Source organism: Staurois parvus, unplaced genomic scaffold (assembly GCF_062004578.1).
Source record: "Staurois parvus isolate SC_StPar_1 unplaced genomic scaffold, SC_StPar_1.0 ptg000618l, whole genome shotgun sequence".
Classification (NCBI taxonomy): domain Eukaryota; kingdom Metazoa; phylum Chordata; class Amphibia; order Anura; family Ranidae; genus Staurois; species Staurois parvus.
Window position 1 is genome coordinate 2510644 of NW_028318414.1, and position 18193 is coordinate 2528836.

The following is an 18193-nucleotide window of genomic DNA, read 5'->3' on the forward strand; positions in this document are numbered from 1 at the left end:
GCATGGAATTTGCTGGATTCATACCAGATATTTCAGATAGTAGCAGTGGCAGCAGAATGGACAGGTCTGCTGTACGTGAAAGCAGGGAGGAGAAGAGAACTTTTTATACTGCCCCTCCCCCACACACCCTCCCTCCAGCTGCAGCAGGCAGGAGAATCCATATAAATCAAGATATGGGACAGCTTTATTTACATCTCTGGATGGTCTTCCCCAATAGTATATGTTAATATGTGGATTTATTATAAATCACACAGTTAAAATTTATTAAGCTTATGGAGGGGTCTTGAAGAAAATAATGGTATTTACTATTTGCGTGATGTCATGCCCACATTTTGCTACAGCTTACTAATTAAACATCTGCCCACCATAGCTGTGACATAGGCCCCAGGCCATATTGCCAGGATTGCTCATTTGTTGTCCGTTTAATGCCTGGATTGCCAGTTTGTTGCCCATGTGTTGTAGCATTTGTGTATTTTTATGGCTATATGCTGCCAGTCACTCTAAAACTATGTCACTGTTACACACTATTTGCACCACTATTAAACACTGCAATTTGCCTTGGTTCTTTGTGAACTGCTACTGGCCACTACTCTTGCCCCACCCTTGTCTATTTACCAACCAAAAGTTCCTACTTTTGCTCATCACAGTTGCTATTCACAATCATTACAAGAAGACATGGCAGAAAGGACCCATGATGTCTCTACGCAACTTCGGGTTCATGTGAAACCCAACTAGCAGACCCAGAATTGCTCAGTGACGTTAAGACGGGTCAGCATCATTGCAGTATAGCTGACCCGAGAGCAGCTTCTTGGGTTATTACTGGTCATGCAGCCAGCCAGATCTATGACCTGGTAATGAACAGTCACAGTCCTAGTTAAAGTAGAAAAGAAACTAAAGGCAAACCTTTTTTTTTGGATAAGGAAGGGTTATAAACTCTCTCAGTTTTTTTTTACAGTTTTAGAAACACATAACCACCTACTTAAACCATCTATCCATTTCCGCACCTGTACCCCTTTGGGAGGTCCATAACATTAGTCTGTGATACAACATTAAAGTGCTACTAAACCCAGGACCCTGCAGTCACTATATCTGGTCTCCCACAGTACACAGAGTATGGAAATGCAATTATTTTAGTCAATATAAACTGCTAAATACCTTTTTTCATCAGCAGTTAGGGCAGTCTTGTGACTTCACCGGAGCACTGGTTAAAGCTTGTAGGAGGAGTTTTCTTTCTGCTCTAGGAGGATGTGAAACCTCTGACCCTCTGTCTGGACAGTGTCGATTGGCCCTGTGCTGATCACATGCACTCTCCCAAGAAAAAAAAAACCTCTCTAGCAATACAGACCAAACTGAGCCTGTGCATGTGACCACGGGTTCAGTCTGTCAGGTGGTCATTTCAACAAGAGGAGGGGCTGAGAAGAAATGATCAAACAGCTTTTTTACACAATGCAGAGGATTAACCCCTTAGGTTCCACAGTGAGTATAACAAGCATGCTTTACTGCATATACAGACTGATTTTACTGTTGTGAGTTTAGTAACACTTTAAACTAGAAGCCATCCCCAATATAATTGAAAGATCTCTTCTGTCAGTTATCTGCTTGGAAATCCGGTCATATGCATTCTTTGAAGCAACAACTTGAACCCACTAAAGTGGAGTTAAAGATAGTATTAAATAATAAATGCAAAAAAGATCTAAACTGGAATAAACTGTATGAATAAGCCAGGACCAATCTTATTAAACAGCTAAATTATATGAATACTATGACCCTTTACAAATCACAAAATCTTTACTTTCAATTTAAACCCTAATTACAACATCCACCCTTTTGACCAGACTTCACCAATTCTCTTTTCTGAGTCCTTACTTTTCCTAAAATCTCTAAATGCTCCAAGTAACAGATCCAAAGACCAGTTCTAGCAATTAAATCCATGGAATCTTCACAAATGTCAAGAATGCTCTTACTTCATGAGAAATATATTGATATTCCAGCAGCCTGCCTGATTAATTTGATTATCATCCTAAAATATAACCCTGCCTTACATGTACTATTTCTTTCTGCAAATATTGCTATTCAGCACCTGAAATAGACAATTTATGAATCTCAGCTCTTTTCTCGGTTTTCCTCCTATTGCTTGCTATATAGAAAATGGTTGACACTACATCATGGAAGCATCTCAATTGGCTCAGTTGGCTTCTGGATATCAGCTCTTGACTAGTTCCACTCCCCAGAGGCCTACCCCACAGCTGCAAGGGTTGTCCCATTTCTTCAAACCTCTATATTTTCCTGATTGAGTAATCTTGAACAATCCAGATGTGAACAATCTCAATTAGAAATAATGCAGATGTCAGCAACATTGAGTTTGTGGGGATTTATTTAAAACAAGTCTGCTTCTTACTATATCCTGCCTCCCTCTCCCTATTTTTTTTTTATAATAGACACATTTTTATTGACCCTGGCCCCACCACTTGCCCTTTTATTAGTCCTTGAACAGGGATAAAACTCACTTTTCCACTGATATCTGTTATAACACTGATTTCCATCCTCTACCCTCCATCCAGCCTGTTTCGCTCCATGAGAAATGTATTACATGCTTTCACCGCAAATTATAAGAATAAATTATTCCACAGTGCCTGCAGTAAGGTAGGCCTGTAAAGATGAACTTTATGGAAATATAAAATATGCAGCTCACTAATCTTTAATATGTCCTTAAATTTGTTTTAAATGCAAGCAGTGTGAGTAATTTGATCTTCACAGCAAGGCTCAAGCATGAATGGAGAAGGCGCACAAATCAGTTCATGTACTGACAAGAAGCATGGCAATTGGAGTTGAAAGCAGAGTTCACCCTTCTTCTTTTTACTGTACAGTCATAGGGTAGGATTCGGAGGAGACCTGTAAGTGAAAATGAAACTGCAGCAGAGAACATCAGATGCTCTCCGCTGCCCTCCAGTAGGGGCTAGGAGCTCTGACGGGGGACCTGAGAAGAGGAGAATCGGGCCTGCTCTGTGCAAAACCATTGCACAGAGCTGGTAAATATAACATGTTTGTTTTTCATAAATGAAAAAATATCTGCCTTTAATATAACTTTAAGTCATGAATTGGTGAGGTCGAGAAATTAAATATACCATTGCAGTGGGCAAGAAGATGAGGCAGCAGAGATAGAGAAAGGAGAGGAGAGAAAGAAGAAGGTGAGATACAGATATGATTTGCAGCTGGGGGGAGGAGCCAATCCTACCCATTGACTTTTTCCACTAAGTCAACTGGAAGAAATAGACCTCTTTCACATGGGTGGTGGCTGAGCTGTGATTTTACCACTCCCGGCTGCCCACCTAAAGGCTAAACAACAGCCAGAGGAGGCTGCACATGCACCAGATGTGAAACATGGAAAGTTGATGCAGCATGCGGGATTGCTTCCTGAACTCCTGACAGTGACTGCTCAGCTGCGCTCTGGAAAGTGAATTTAGTCTTCAGGAACATGATTTGATCCAGGTTGACCAGACTTTCACAAAAAAGGCATTTTTAGACATTTGTAGACTTTCACCTGATGATCTGTCTAGAAACACACCTCCTGTATTAGAGTACCTTCACTCTGGATGAATGAGCACAGGGGCACCTTTGGACAGCAGCATTATCATGTCTGTGAAGAGTGTTAGATGTACTAGCCGATTTAGAAACATTAACATATCAAAGCAAAATTCCAGCTCACACTGCAGTTACAGTATCAGTTTTTTCCAGTTGGAATAAAGGTTTTACATAAATAAAAGAAAACTGATCATTTTAAGCATCTCTGTTATGTGGTAAATGTTAGTGGTCTCAACTCTCTAAACTGCTACATTTTGCAGAAGAGCTTCTGTTAAAAAAATAACCAACTTACTGGCTGCATCACCAAGTCAAAATAAAGGAAAGTGAGCCTGAAAACGAAAAAAAGTCTAAAAAAAATGATGTAGTCATCACACCTAAGAATTGGTAAGCTGCAATATAATAAATGTTTAATTTTGGGTTTAATACTGCTTTAAGTATTTGTGTTCAAAGGTTTTGCAATTATTTCACTATTATATGCTCTGGGCTAATACCCTCTTCATTGTTGATGATAATTAGATTTTTTGACTTTGCCCTGTACTTCACAATTGTTTACATGTCAATCAAAATATCAGTAAAAAAATGATCAGGGTTATTCTTAAGCCTTTAGCTTAACACAATAGTATAAACCTTCCCCAATAAACCATATGTTAAAATCTTTACCACTTGCAGTTTACAGCTTTCAGTGCTACTCTCTTAGTGCTGCTTCCTTGAACTTCCAATCTAAACAGGAAAGAGTTATCAGTGGACAGTGCAGTCTCCAGCCAGTCTGTTAGCTTGGATAAGAAGGGGGGAGGAGGGAGGAGCAGAAGGGGCTGTGAGTTTCTATTGATGCACACAGTGTAAGCAGACACAACTCTAGTTCCTTCTGGGAAGGGTGGCCCATAGGATGTTGCAAGTGAAAGGAGCCACCTTAAAACAAGAAACTTGGGGCAGTGATCATGCACCAGCTTAACCAGCTGAACTAACACTTTAACACCTTCCCGCCCAGCCTATAGCAGATTGACAGCGGGACACTCGCCGCTGTCACTGGGCATCATATGACGTCCTGTCAAAACAAGCCGCTCACGCGGCCGTGGGGCCACGCAGTGACGCGATCTGTCACCAGCTGTGTCCACGAGACACAGCCAATGACAAATCACTACACTGGCCCGTTGCCAGTGTCATGTGACCGCTGTGACCAATCACAGCATATCACATGTCAATTGTATACAATGGATGGCTTCCTGTCATGCCATCATACAATTATGCTGTTAGCTGTGACTGGTCAAGGCAGTCACATGATACAGACAGGGCCAATCACAGCCCATCTGTATCATGTGATCAGCTTTGCCCAATCACAGCTAATCACAACAGAAGACTGAATGAATCAGTTTCATTCAGTAACAATGATTGCAAATATCTATGAAATACATTGGTATTAGCAATCATGTGTTAAAAAAAAAAAATCCTGAGCACTTGCCCAGACTAGTTCAGTGTTACTATGGTAACATTGTATTGCTTTGGTCACAGTGTGCTGAAAAATAAAATAGTAAAAACAAAGAAAAAATTTAATAAAAAAGAAAAAAAATAATAGAAACATTTGAAAAAAAAATACAAATTCAATTATTATTATTATTTTCACCAAAGAAATGTAGCAGAATACATTTTGACCTAAATTTATGAAGAAATGTTATTTATTTGCAAAATTTTATAACAGAAACGAAGAAAAGTGCATTTTTGTTTTTCAAAAGTTTCAGGTGTTTTTTGTTTTATGTAGCAAAAAATAAAAAACTCAGTGGTGATTAAATATCACCAAAAGAATGCTCTATGTGTGTGAAGAAAATGATAAAAATTTCATATGGGTTCAGTGTTGCATGACCGCGTAATTGTCATTCAAAGTGCGACAACGATGAAAGCTGAAAATTGGCCTGGGCAGAAATGGGGTAAAAGTGCCTGGTATTGAAGTGGTTAAAGGATAAGTTCACCGTTTTACAAAAAATAATAAATGCACATTTTTTTGCAGGTAAAACATGTGCATTTATTGTTTTTTGTTGCAGGAGCCTGGAAACCATTGCACCAGCGATCAGTAGATCGCTGGTGCCAGACTGGTCTCCTGGGACCTGTCAGTATCTCTGTTTGTCCGTACGGGATGTATGAGGAAGCAGATATACAGTTGCAAGAAAAAGTATGTGAACCCCTTGGGATTAGGTGGAGTTTTGCATGAATTGGGCATAAAATGTGCTCTGAACGTCATCTAAGTCACAACAATAGAAGAACACAGTCTGCTGAATATAATACTACACAAACATTAGATGTTGACATAACATGTAAACATTCACAGTGCAGGGAGGAAAAAGTATGTGAGGCCCTAGCTTAATGACTTCTCCCAGAGCTAATTGGAGCCAGGAATGAGCCAACCTTGACTCCAATCAGTGTGATGATATTGGATGTGTTGCTGACAGCTGTCCTGCCCTTAAAAAACACACGCCTGTTTTGGGTTTACTGGTTTTAAGAAGCAGTGTCTGATGTGAACCATGCCTCACAGAAAAGAGCTCTCAGAAGACCTACGATCAAGAATTGTTGACTTGCATGAAGCTGGAAAGGGTTACAAAAGTATCTCCAAAAGCCTTGATGTTCATGTGTCCACAGTAAGACAGTCTACAAATGGAGAAAGTTTAGCACTGTTGCTACTCTCCCTAGGCGTGGTCGTCCTGTAAAAATGACTGCAAGAGCACAGCGCAGAATGCTGCATGAGGTAAAGAAGAATCCCAGAGTGTCAGCTAAAGACCTACAGAAATCTCTGGCACATGCTAACATTTTTGTTGACACATCTACAATAAGGAGAACATTAAACAAGAATGGAGTACATGGGAAGACACCACGGAGGAATGCATTGCTGTCCAAAAAGAATATTGCAGCACGTTTGAAGTTTGCAAACGAGCACCTGGATGTTCCACAGCACTACTGGCAAAATATACTGTGGACAGATGAAACCAAGATTGAGTTGTTTGGGAAGAACACACAACACTATGTGTGGAGAAAAAAAGGCACAGCACACCAACATCAAAACCTCATCCCCAATATAAAACATGGCGGAGGGAGCATCATGGTTTGGGGCTGCTTTGCGAATGTTTACATGTTATGTGCAATTAAACCATGGCAACATCTAATGTTTGTGTAGTATTATGTTCAGCAGACTGTGTTCTTCTATTGTTGTGACTTAGATGACGTTCAGAGCACATTTTATGCCCAATTCATGCAAAACTCCACGTAATCCCAAGGGGTTCACATACTTTTTCTTGCAACTGTACTAACAGGAAGATTCAATGCTGTGAAGTGCCATGGTAGCTCGTTGAAAACTACAAGCCAACAGCTGTTAATGCTGTCTGGACTTGTAGTTCATTCATTCACAGAACACTGTGAATGAATGGCGCGGCCCTGTGGACGGAGCCACGCTGTTTTTAAAAAGTGACACCTTGTACGGGGAACTTCTATTTGTACTTCTGTCACAGGAAGTGGGGGGGGATCACAGTGCTGAAGCACTGGGAACATGTTACATGTTTCACCCTAAAAACAGGTGGAACATGTATTTCCCAAAGGTGAACTTATCCTTTAAATGCAGTAACCCAAAGGAACCAATCAAAATCCACCTTGGGCTGATCTGACTTTAGCAGATTGCATTTTGTTGTGCTTGCTATGGGGTACTGCACATAATAGTTTTTATTGATCAAACTATGGTGTCCATTTATGACACAGAAAATAGCTGCGATTCAGAGGATTGCAGCTATTCTCTGGTCATTCACAGTTTATGACACTCAGGAGATCAGTGGAGAACTGTTCAGCCCTTCACTGGAGATCTGTGTTCTCCCTCCAGATTCTCCAGCCCAGAGCTGGAGAATCGGAGGGACCACAAACTAAGCAGCGATAATTTACCTCTGCTTAGTAAACTGATCTTTTACTGTAATCTCGTGAGATTATAGTAAAATCAGCCGTTTTCCACCATTTGTAGACCATTCTCCAGCGTTTGGAGACCGTTCTCCCTTTGTTCGGAGAACTGCTTCCTAAAAGGCATTCACAGGAGAACTGTGTTCTCCGAGAATTCCGGAGAACTGAGCAGCGATCTATTACCGCTGGTTCATAAACGGACACCTATACATGTTTGAGTAGGCAAGCACGGTGATTATTCTTGTTTACTATTTCCTATTATTGTCCTGATATGTGAGGCATTTGCTTTTTGTGGTTGTTTTTAGCATGTGACATCAGGGAGAGAGCTGAAGGCTGTCTGACCTGGCTCACAAATAGAAGTCCTGACGCAGAAGATTATTATTACTTGTGCGGCTCCATCTTTAGAGCAGAGAATGGAATATCGCTGAGCAAATTGTTTCCTTGGTTACTGCTTTTAGAGCTGGAATGGTGCAAAGCCTTTCTCCTCAAGTTTGTTATAATCCAGTGCATGGCTGTTCTGTTTAAATCCAATTTGTTGTTTATTACATGAAATACAAGTTTGTTATTTCTGTTTGTATTTATTTGCTATAAATCGGTTTATCTTGACAAGTTCTCAACTGATGTGGTGTCACACATAGACCTCCACTTTAAAGTATATGTAAACCTCACCTTTTAACCACTTGTGGACCTTTTACAAGTAGCAGGAGGGGACTCCCCCCCTCCCGCCGCCTTCCACCACTCTTTCGGGCTTTCCCGTCCCCCTGGGAGACCCGAGTGACCACCCTGCACATCCGCTGGCTGGCCGGAGAGTCAAACAAAGCTGGGATTGGCTTTGCATGGCTATCTGCTATAGTAACCTGGAAACGATGACCTGACATTACTTACTTGGTACTAAATGACGCCATTTTTAAAAATTGAAAGCATTCAAGAACACCAATCTTGGTGTTTTGAATGCTTTTAAGTGCAGAAGAGGAATTTGGGCTCCTATAGATCTCTCCATAAAGAGTACTTCTCCAGATCTCTCCATAAAGAGTACCTGTCAAGTGTCTATTGCTGTCACAAGGGATGTTTACATAAAAAAAAATGTAAAGCAACAGTGTAAAAATAAAAAAGTAAAACAAATTAATAATTTAAAACGCAAACAGCAATTGTCCCACACATGTGAGGTATCACTGCAAACTCCAGATTATGGGCACTAGACCTCTTCTGTAAATCTACAGTGGTGACCTGTAAAGGCTTTTAAAGCCTCGACTATGAATAGTAAAATTCACGATGTTTGGTACCGTTGCACGGGTATGCACAATTTTAAAGTGTGACATGTTTGGTTTCTATTTACTCAGTGTAACATTATCTTTTATATTTTACAAAAAAACTGGGTTATGTATTGTATTTTTTTGCATTAAAATTAAAACAATTATATTTTTTCCCCAAACACCACTGTGCAAATACCCTGTGACATAAACAGTTGCAAAACCCACCATTTTATTCTCTAAGGCCTCTGCTTTAATAAAAAATAAGGTTTGAGGATTCTAACTAAAGTTTCTAGCAAAAAAATATTGATTTAAACAAAAGTGTAAGAAAAAGGCCTGGAGATCAAGTGGTTAAAACAACCAATATAGTTTAAAACTGAAATGAAAAACATTTGTGTATAGATATAAAAAGCATTATAAATACCTTTTTCCCCTTTTTAATAAGTTATCACATACCCTCTGTTTCCAGCTGCATAGACAGGTGGGGATGGAGAAACAGCATTACACTGGTCTTCAAAGTGAATGGCAGTGTGGGGGGGGGGGTGTCAGCACAAGTTTGATCACTGGAGGAGAGCAGGCTGAGTTTCCACCATGCTGTACTCTCATGAATAGTTTGGTCAGTTTTTAATAGGAAAGCAGAGGGACTGACAGGAATACCAGGGATTTCACACAAATTAAACAATGCAAAGAGAACAGGATACTTTCGTACAAGTACATGGTACAGCAACCACATACACTATTTTGCCAATATCATTGGATTCAGGTGTTCCAATCACCTCCTTGGCCACAGGTGTATAAAATCAAGCACCTGGGCATGCCGACTGCTTCTACACATATTTTTGAAAGAATGGGTTGCACTCAGGAGCTCAGTAAATTCAAGCGTGGTACTGTGATAGGTTGCCACCTGTGCAATAAGTCCATCTGTGAAATTTCCTTGCTACTAAATATTCCACAGTCAACTGTTAGTTGTATTATAACAATGTGGAAGCAACTGGGAACAACAGCAACTCAGCCATGAAGTGTTAGGCCATGTAAAATGACAGAGCGGGGTCAGGTCAACGCATTCTGAAGCAGACAGTGCAGAGAAGTTGCCAACTGTCTGCAGAGTTAATAGCTAAAGACCTCCAAACTTTGTGTGACCTTCAGATTAGCACAACAATGGTTTTCCATGACCGAACATTGCACCAAGTGTAAAGTTTGGTGGAGGGGGGGATTATGGTGCTGATTGTTTTTCAGGAGTTGGGCTTTGGCCCCTTAGTTCCAGTGAAGGGAACTCTTAAGGCATCAGCATACCGAGACATTTTGGACAATTTCATGTTCCCAACTTTGTGGCAACAGTTTGGGGATGACCCCTTCCTGTACCAATATGACTGTGCACTAGTGCACAAAGCAAGGTCCATAAAGACACGGATGAGCGATTTTGGGGTGGAGGAACTTGACTGGCCTCAACAGAGTCCTGACCTCAACCCAATAGAACATCTTTGGGATGAATTAGAGCAGAGGCTACAAGCCAGGCCTTCTCGACTGCCATCAGTGCCTGACCTCACAAATGCACTTCTGGAAGAATGGTCAAACATTCCCATAGACACACTTCTAAACCTTGTGGACAGCCTTCCCAGAAGAGTTGAAGCTGTTATAGCTATAAAAGGTGGGCCAACCTAATATAGAACCTTACGGAGTAAGACTGGGATCCCAATAACGTTCATGTGCGTGTAACGGCAGGCGTCCCAATACTTTTGGCAATATAGTGTATTTAATAATGTAAAGCCATTCTCAGCATGCAGGTTTTCTCGCCAGACAACACAACCAGATCCTCAACCCACATGGCAACAACACAACGTGGTCAAAAACATTGGTCAAACCACAACCCCATCTTGTTGATTGGACAGTGAAAGAGAATCAATGCATTGATTTGGACATCCATCTGCTTACTTTGTCTTTTCCTCCTTGGTGTAAATATGTGTGCACTGTGGAAAAACCTGACTGGCCCTCTCCCTCCAAATACAAATGCTGCTGTGCAAGACGTTACAGACAAATGATACTAATATAAATTCAGTCATGTATACAAGCTGCATTTAAAATATATTTCATATTTTTTTAAATATGTACATAACTTCATTAAAGAGACACTGTCATTTTGCCCATTTAGTGTCTGTGTAAAGTTTTCTTTCTCTGACTACGTTGTACTCCTAGCACTCCCCTGCTGCTCCTTTTTTTGTGGCGGCCACTCTAATTTTAGATATGGAAGAGTTTGTGACCTCCTCCCGTGATGCAATGCTTGGGCCTAGTATTGCTATGATTATTATTAGTATTAGTAGTATTGTGGCAATGGGAAAGCATGTGTGCATCCCTCTGCTATTCTATTTTTAGTGTACATGTTTTGTGTGCCCAGCTAGTACTTTTTGGGATGGAGGACATACTGTTTATTGTAAAATAAAGACGTTGTTCAAAAAGTATACAAAAAATGTGCCAGCACTGCATAGAACACAGTTTCAGCACTATGGAGAGCTCCAGCTGGCACATTCGCTGGCCTTCCTATAGCTGCTAAATACAATTGCTTTACTTAAAGTATAACTAAAGGCTAACGTTTCAGATTTGAATAGAGTGGTGAGGGATTCAAACTAATTTTAGGTTTGTATATCTGTTTTCCTATCAGGGAGATTCACTCTCTCTCTAATTGTGCTGATGATCAATGTCACCAGAAATCAAAGTGAGGGTAATTCCAATATTTTGAGTTGCCACCAGAAATGGAGTGGAAATCTTAAAATGGGGAAACGTATTCCTGTGGCAGCTGTCTAAGAGAGGATTTCTCTCACATTGGAAAGATATTCTCTCACTTCCTGTTGAGTCTGCAGAACATGGAAGTGAAGGGAAATCTCCCTAATGAGACCTGAGATAGCAAAAAAACCCCATGACAAAGAGTTTAACACTCTCACTACTCTATCCAAAACTGAAAAAAAAGGTTTTGGCTTTAGATATAATTTATAGCGGACTTTGCACTCCAGGCAAGGTCCACTTATTTAGTGTGGCCCCTCTTGCTAACACACTGCATTAAACTGTCCGAGTGGGGAGTGCCCTGGCTTCCGTAGTGCAGAGTGATGTCATCATCCTGCCGATAAGATCACAAAATTCAGAATAACCCAAATATCATATCTGGGCTGCTCAGCATTTGCCGGGATCAAGCCAAAAAGATGATGATGTCAGCTTCACCTAGGCACCATGGGCAGACCTTGGGGGAAAATTTAGTATATTATTTATATTTTATTCCGCACAGGTTTTTGCCAGTTTATTACACCATAAAACAAAGGAAGAGGAAGGAACACTAAATAAATAGACCTGGCTATTAAGGTTCATGGTCAACTTTAACTGGATATTTAACACTTGTCACATATAACAAATATGACTGGCAACTATGCAGCGATTGAGAAAAAAAACTCAGTTATGTAGGTAAAAGAGATTTTTAATAACATTTTGTAATGCAGAAGAAATATTCCAAACCACCCCCACTGTAAGCTTCTTGTTTTCTTTCATATAAACAAAGCCTGGTGCATCACAATGTCAGTAGCAGTGCTACTTTCACTTTGCTTAAAATAAAATGGAGTAACACTATGCTGGTTTTATATTATTTTCAACTTTGTGACACGTATTTAGCTATGCTGCTTTGGAGCTCGAGAGTGACCAAAGAGCTAGGAGAAGGAAGAACAGCACTGGGATATTGCTGTTGCCACAGGTGATTACCTATAGAACTGATGATTGAGAGGCTGCAACCCAAGCGTTTATAGGCCTCCAGAAAAGTGATTCTGGTGTTTCTGGTGAGTGCTGGATCTGATGGGTATTTTTGTATATGTTGTAATTGGAAGTGTGACTGTTACTATTATTGACGCAGAAAACACAGAGCTCTGGTAAGACCATCTGAACATTTTTGAGTAAATATGCCTATGAATTTTATCCTCTCAAAGACAATATCTTTGCAATGTGTATCATTTGGAAGATTCTGGGGTTCATTTACTGAAGGAAGAGAGGTTGTGCACATAGCAAAGAGGGTGTTCACTTTGTCATGCAAATACTCACTAAACTTAAAGTGGATGTAAAGGCTCAAGGTTTTTTACCTTCACATATTCTGTGCATGAAGGTAAAAATCCTGTGTGCAGCAGCTGTCTGAGGACTCTTCCTCCTCACTGGTTGGGTCCTACGGACGCATAGAGCAGCTCAGGGATGAGCACGCAGCCATTCCCCCAAGGCGAGCAGGTTTCCCTGGGGCACTGCTTGAGGGGGAGGAGCCAGGAGCACCAGTTTGGACCTGAAAAGAAGAGGATCGGGGCTGCTCTGTGCAAAATCACTGCACAGAGCAGGTAAATATAGACATGTTTATCATTTAAATAAAAAACAAAGCTTTAGCGTCACTTTTATAAATTATGTGAAGCTGTGCAAAAAAAATCCCATTTTAACCTTTACCTTATTTAGGAAGCTAAGTGAACATTAATTTTGCTAAATGGACAGTCTCTTCTCCTTTAATCACATAATCACATAAAGTGTTTTTTTTTAATTTAATGTATTATTGTGTCAATTATTTTTGTACAAAGTTATTTTTATTGCTGAGATTTTTTGCATCAATTATGTTGAAAAATCTATGCATGCAATAATAAGCATTTCAGAAGCCTATGCTGGGTTATGTGATACTTAGATACTGTATGCAGAAAAAGAGTCTGTGTATAGATGATCATAGAAACAAGTAATCAAAGGGCAGTATAGCCTTGCAATCATAAAGTATAGGTAGAAAACAAATTGCCTGGCTGGCGGTTATAGGCCACTGCCCATATGCACAAAGCAGTTAGTGCTCACTAAGGTCACTGTAGCACTTACCTTGCTATGACCTCTGCTGTTCATCTGTACTGCTGCCTGTAATTAATTACATGCATGAGTAATTATTCGTGCTGACAACAGGCATGATTGGTGACCTGATGTGATTATATGGTTCTGTAATCCACTGACGCGTTTTCTCCACTCTCAGATAATGTTATTAGTAGTATACTGTGATGCCATAGTACTGCTATATGGTCTGTTAATGAAAATAAAATGTTGCATTAACTTTGAATTATATAAAAGGTAGAGAGTTCATTGGCTATGTAGATTAATGTATGTACAATATTTGGTAAAGCTTTTAAAAAATGTCTGGTAAGGATATGTTGTTTTAGCCAAACAATAAAGAAATAACAGAAAAGGAGCAAGTATATTTTATTTATTAAAATTCGCCCATAGACAGGCAGACATTGATATTTAAGACTGTTCTCATTTGCCTGGATCCGCTGCGTCAGCTTGGCCAATGAGTCAATGCAGCACACACGCTGTGAAATACTCATTCCCATCTTTTCAAGAAAGAACATTACAACAATCTTAGAAATTACATTTTTTCATACTTCTTCTACTATAACAGCCTTTTTGGCTTAGGTTTGACCCATAATTTAGAAATGGAGGTAGGAAGAAGGCATTCATAGGCCAACTAATATTTTACAACAGCTCTATGGAGGTGGATAACCAGTTATTTCTCACTCACAGTGGGGAACCATTTTGAAGTAGCTTAACATTTCAATTTGGATTTTGTGTCATCCTAGGTTATTTACTGTAGCTATTCATACACAAAAAATGCCTCCCATACCAAAATGGTAGATAGGGTAGTAAGGATATGTGTATTTGGACACTTTTTCAAGTACTTGACTGTGAGGAGCTTGCAAATGTTCAATATGCATTAGTAGGTAAAGCAGGAGTCTCCTGACACTCTTGGGTTCCACATTGATTATCACCCGTGTTTGACTGCTGCAATGCGTTATATTGTATCTTTTCCTTTCCCTTATTCAGTACCCTTAGGCTTTTCCTGAATCCTTTGCTATGGCCCAGTCTCCTATGTATACTTTGATCTCACAATCTTGCCTTGTATTCTATGTACCTGTATTCATTCTATCCAGCGGGCCTTGTATGTAATGTTTATTGCCCTGTATTGTTGAGTATTCTTTGTGCAGTTCGGTATTTCACCTTACCTTGTCATCTGTGCTTGCTGTGCCATTATCGCTTGTACATAGATAATTTCACAATAATCTCATTGACTCTGTGTTTGAGTTCCCTTAGCACAGTTGCTAGTCTGGTCACATCTCCTGAACGAGAATTCCTGTGAAGGAATGGTGACATTGTGCTGCACTGCAATAGCCTGAGCTCAGCAAGAACAACACAAGCAAGGAAAGCCGACTCACATAACGATATACAGAATTTAGTGTGAAGACCACCTCAAATATAAGCAATCTGCTTGAAAAACATATGTTGAAGATTATTCTTTTGAATAACCGTGGGTATAGCACAGCCATGAACTAAGGTTTTACTTTAGTACAACTACTTATAGCTGTCATAGCTTACGTTTAGAAAAGCTCTTGTAGTGCTACCCCCGCAAGAGCCACTCAGTAGATTGGATTCTCTGTTCTTCTGCCTCAACTCTAAGAACAACATCAGCCGCTTTGACACACCAGGTTAAGCAAATGGATACTGCAGCATTTCTCAACCTTTCTTCAGTCATTGCACCCTTTAAAATGATGCACAATCTCTAGGCACCCCATTCTAAAATGTAAAAACTAAACAAATACTTTTACATAACGCAGCGACACCCACACACTTCCACATCCAACGTGATTTACACTTGCAAAGGAAATACACCTTTGCACACTGGTACTGACTGGTAATGTGACCCCAGTGCTGATGGAGAGGGGCAGGGGAAGGGCAAACAAGGATGCTGTGCAGGGGCCCTAAGTTCTCTTTATCAACTGATGGCACCATTGGACTTTAGGACACCAGCGGCTGAAAGGTTTTAATGGTGCATAATGAAAACCTGTGACTTTATGTAGCTAAAAGACAGGCTTGATCCACCCACTGGCTTGTATACAATTTTTGGGTAATTTTTAGGCAGTTTGCCAAGGCACCCCGGAAGAAACCTGAAGGCACTGCAGGGTGCCTAGGTACCCTGCTTGAAAAAGGCTGGAATCCTGTACTGCTATTAGGTGCACAAATATAGATACACAGCACACAACTAAGGTTCAGTATCACAACACAAACAGCAGGCTGGTTAGTGGTAAATGAACCCAATTTATTGTCACAGGTCGGAGTAAATAGTAGAATGCATATAAATCAGTAAAAAAGGATTAGATTAATCACAGCTCACTAGACAATATGATCATTAGTCTATAGCAGCATAGAAAGTTCTATGCAGATAGATTAGAGTAAACCTGGTAATCCACAGAATTAGCAATAAGTAATGGCATTAAGCCAATTTATAGTGTACTCTATATATGAATGTCAGCAATGAAATTTAAAACTCTCTAAAACTCCCTAATGAGATACCTTTTACTATGGACAAAAGGCAAAGTTCTTGTTTAGCAGCTCGATAAGTGAGCAGTCTTTAGCCCTAGTGCTTCAAGTGGCTTACCTTGGGGCCCAATTTTTAAAGTGGTGCACATGAGTACAGTCCCAGTAAGGTCTGCATGCAGTAAATAATGTTGATTTTTAAATGGCCAGTCCCTATGTGGTCAGTCTCTGCTAGCAGCAACAGGTTAATAACAATAGTGTCCTCTCTCCAGTCCCAGAGATACAGCAACAGAGGACCCTTTGTTCAGATATCAGCTCCCTTCTGGATCTGCCTGGAACAACTCATCTATCATTCATTCTAAACCTGGTTTCACTACCAAGTAGAGCTTTTCTCACCCATATTTCCATGAAACCCTAGAGTTCGTCCAGACCACACCAATAATCATTGTGTAACTACTTGAAAAGGGGGCACTCTTTCCAATGACCATCAGTAAAATGGGAGTCCTTCTTATACTGACAACCAGCCTAAGGGGGCCCTTCTCCCACTAACCACCAGCTTACAGGAGCCATCCTTTCACTTACAGTAAGGAAGAGAGCACCATACTAACCACTAGAGATGAGCGAATCGAACTCGGCGAAGTGGAATTCGTTTCGAATATTAGGAAAATTTCGATTCGCGACGAATCCGAAAATTAGCAGACTTCGGATGCGCAAATCGAAATTTTTCCTAAAATGGCGGCGACATGTGCGGCGACGGAGCGGGGATGTCTGGGAAGGCGCGGAGACAAGGCGCGCTGACCCATAATGCATTCATTCATGACATGTGATCGCATTAGCCAATCAGCAGCCAGCCAGCCAGCCAGCACTGTGTAATGGTCGAGCTATAAATGGCAGCCATTTTAGAATTCTCCATTTGCCTCCAGTCATTCAAGAGAGGCAGAGCTGTCTGTATTGAGCGAGAGAGTTAGGGACACAGAAACGTTATTTAGGGCCAGAGAAACGTTACTTAGGGCCAGAGAAACGTTACTTAGGGACACAGAAATGTTACTTAGGGCCAGAGAAACGTTACTTAGGGCCACAGAAACATTACTTAGGGCCACAGAAACGTTACTTAGGGCCACAGAATCGTTACTTAGGGACACAGAAACGTTACTTAGGGCCACAGAAACGTTACTTAGGGCCACAGAAACGTTACTTAGGGCCACAGAATCGTTACTTAGGGCCACAGAAACGTTACTTAGGGCCACAGAAACGTTACTTAGGGCCACAGAATCGTTACTTAGGGCCACAGAAACGTTACTTAGGGCCACAGAAACGTTACTTAGGGCCACAGAAACGTTACTTAGGGCCACAGAATCGTTACTTAGGGCCACAGAAACGTTACTTAGGGACACAGAATTGTTACTCAGGGACAGACACAGAATTGTTACTGAGGGACACAGAATTGTTACTGAGGGACACAGAATTGTTACTCAGGGACAGACACAGAATTGTTACTCAGGGACAGACACAGAATTGTTACTCAGGGACAGACACAGAATTGTTACTGAGGGACACAGAATTGTTACTCAGGGACAAACACAGAATTGTTACTGAGGGACAGACACAGAATTGTTACTCAGGGACAGACACAGAATTGTTACTCAGGGACAGACACAGAATTGTTACTGAGGGACACAGAATTGTTACTGAGGGACAGACACAGAATTGTTACTCAGGGACAGACACAGAATTGTTACTCAGGGACAGACACAGAATTGTTACTCGGACAGACACTGAATTGTTACTCAGGGACAGACACTGAATTGTTCCTCAGGGACAGACACAGAATTGTTACTCAGGGACAGACACAGAATTGTTACTCAGGGACAGACACTGAATTGTTACTCAGGGACAGACACTGAATTGTTACTCAGGGACAGACACAGAATTGTTACTCAGGGACAGACACAGAATTGTTACTCAGGGACAGACACAGAATTGTTACTGAGGGACACAGAATTGTTACTCAGGGACAGACACAGAATTGTTACTCAGGGACAGACACAGAATTGTTACTCAGGGACAGACACAGAAATGTTACTGAGGGACAC

The 18193-nt window shown here is 40.7% G+C and overlaps 1 long non-coding RNA gene across 2 annotated transcripts in view; it reads right to left on the bottom strand.

Annotated features, from left to right (window-relative positions):
- LOC149449461 (uncharacterized) overlaps positions 1–14918 on the bottom strand; it is an 88619-nt gene extending 73701 nt beyond the window's left edge. The window contains exons 1-2 of one of the 2 annotated variants that reach the window (XR_016315398.1): positions 14792–14918; positions 13620–13655 (exon numbers count right to left, since the gene is read on the bottom strand). This is a non-coding gene — a long non-coding RNA (uncharacterized LOC149449461). Of the gene's footprint in view, positions 1–13619; positions 13816–14791 lie in introns of both variants that reach the window. The other variant, XR_016315397.1, reaches the window with a different exon arrangement.
- Positions 14919–18193: the final 3275 nt, after the last annotated feature.